At 38.7% G+C, this 2,481-nt stretch overlaps 1 non-coding gene across 1 annotated transcript; it reads left to right on the forward strand.

Annotated features, from left to right (window-relative positions):
* Positions 1-1,472: 1,472 nt before the first annotated feature.
* Positions 1,473-1,576, forward strand: LOC112804947 (small nucleolar RNA R71). The gene has a single exon (XR_003203564.1). It is a non-coding gene; the product is annotated as a small nucleolar RNA R71 (small nucleolar RNA).
* The last annotated feature ends 905 nt before the right edge of the window (positions 1,577-2,481 follow it).

Below are 2,481 nucleotides of genomic sequence, written 5' to 3' on the forward strand. Positions count from 1 at the left end.
GCCTTAAACACAAGGTAGTCCCCATTCAATTGAAGTACTAATTTACCTCTGTTGACATCTATCACAGCTCTTGCTTTGGCTAGGAAAGGTCTTCCAAGGATGATGCATTCATCCTCTTCCTTCCTAGTGTCTAAGATTATAAAATCAGCAGGGATGTAAAGGCCTTCAACCTTCACTAACACGTCCTCTACTAATCCATAAGGTTGTCTTACTGACTTGTCTGCCAATTGTAATGAGAACAAGGCAGGTTGTACATCAATGATCTCCAGCTTCTCCATTACAGAGAGTGGCATAAGATTTATCCCTGATCCCAGGTCACATAGAGCTTTTGCAAAGGTCATGGTGCCTATGGTACAAGGTATTAAGAACTTGCCAGGATCTTGTCTCTTTTGAGGTAGAGTTTGCTGAATCCAGGTATCTAGTTCATTAATGAGCAAGGGAGGTTCACTTTCCCAAGTCTCATTACCAAACAACTTGGCATTCAGCTTCATGATAGCTCCTACATATTAAGACAACTTGCTCTCCAGTCACATCTTCATCCTCTTCAGAGGAAGAATAGTCTTCAAAGCTCATGAATGGCAGAAGGAGATTTAATGGAATCTCTATGGTCTCTATATGAGCCTCAGATTCCTTTGGATCCTTAATAGGCAACTCCTTCTTGCTTGAGAGACATCCTAAGAGGTCCTCCTCACTAGGATTTTCGTTCTCCTCCTCCCTTGTGCATTCGGCCATCACTCTCCTTTTGGATTCTCTTCTGTATTGCTTGGGAGAATACTGGAAGCAGTTTCAATGACTTTCTTACTCAGCTAGCCCACTTGTGCCTCCAGATTTCTGATGGAGGATCTTGTTTCACTCATGAAACTGAAAGTGGCCTTTGACAGATCAGAGATTAAATTGGCTAAATTAGAAGTGTTTTGTTCAGAATTCTCTATCTGTTGCTGAGAAGATGATGGAAAAGGCTTGCTATTGCTTAGCCTATTGTGTCCACCATTGTTAAAGCCTTGTTGAGGCTTTTGTTGATCCTTCCATGAAAATTTGGATGATTTCTCCATGATGGATTATAGGTGTTTCCATAAGGTTCACCCATATAATTTACCTCTGCTATTGCAGGGTTCTCAGGATCATAAGCATCTTCAAAAGCTGCCTCTTTAGTACTGTTGGATGCATTTTGCCATCCATTCAGACTTTGAGAGATCATGTTGACTTGCTGAGTCAACACTTTGTTTTGAGCCAAAATAGCATTCAGAGCATCAATTTCAAGAACACCCTTCCTCTGAGGTGTCCCATTATTCACGGAATTCCTCTCAGAAGTGTACATGAATTGGTTATTTGCAACCATGTCAATGAGTTCTTGAGCTTCTGCAGGTGTTTTCTTTAGGTGAATGGATCCACCTATAGAATGGTCCAATGACATTTTCGAAAACTCAGATAGACCATAATAGAATATATCTAATATGGTCCATTCTGAAAACATGTCAGATGGACACCTTTTGGTCAACTGCTTGTACCTTTCCCAAGCTTCATAGAGGGATTCACCATCTTTTTGTTTGAAGGTTTGAACATCCACTCTAAGCTTGCTCAGCTTTTGAGAAGGAAAGAATTTATCCAAGATGGCAGTGACCAGCTTATCCCAGGAGTCCAGGCTATCCTTGGGTTGTGAATCCAACCATATTCTAGCTCTGTCTCTTACAGCAAAAGGGAAAAGCATGAGTCTGTAGACTTCAGGATCAACTCCATTCGTCTTTATAGTCTCACAGATCTGCAAGAACTCAGTTAAAAACTGATAAGGATCTTCAGATGGAAGTCCATAAAACTTGCAGTTTTGTTACATTAAGGCAACTAGCTGAGGTTTCAGCTCAAAGTTGTTGGCTCCTATGGCAGGAATGGAGATGCTTCTTCCATCAAATTTGGACGTTGGCTTTGTGAAGTCACCAAGCATTCTCCTTGCATTATTATTATTTTCGGCTGCCATCTCCTTCTCTTGTTCTAATGTTTCTGAAAGGTTACCTTTAGATTGTTGTAACTTAGCTTCTCTTAATTTTCTCTTCAGAGTCCTTTCAGGTTCTGGATCAATTTCAACAAGAGTGCTTTTGTCTTTGTTCCTTCTCATATGAAAGAGAAGAAAACAAGAAAAGAAGAGGAATTCTCTATGTCACAGTATAGAGATTCCTTTATGTTAGTAGAAGAAGAAAGGGGAGAAGAATGTAGAATAGTGGGTTCGGATATTTAGATGGAGAGATGTGAAGAGAAGTGTTAGTAATTTAAATAATTAAATAGAATAAGAAAAGAGAGGGGAAATCTCGAAAATAATTTTAAAAAGGGGTTAGTAATTTTGAAAAATTAGAGATAAGATAAGATTAAAATTAAAATTTAAAACAAAAAAGAATTTTTGAAAAAGAGATGAGATATTTTCGAAAATTAGAGAGGGAAAAGTAGTTAGGTGGTTTTGAAAAAGATAAGAAACAAACAAAAAGTTAGTTG

This window comes from Arachis hypogaea, chromosome 5, assembly GCF_003086295.3.
Source record: "Arachis hypogaea cultivar Tifrunner chromosome 5, arahy.Tifrunner.gnm2.J5K5, whole genome shotgun sequence".
Taxonomy (NCBI): domain Eukaryota; kingdom Viridiplantae; phylum Streptophyta; class Magnoliopsida; order Fabales; family Fabaceae; genus Arachis; species Arachis hypogaea.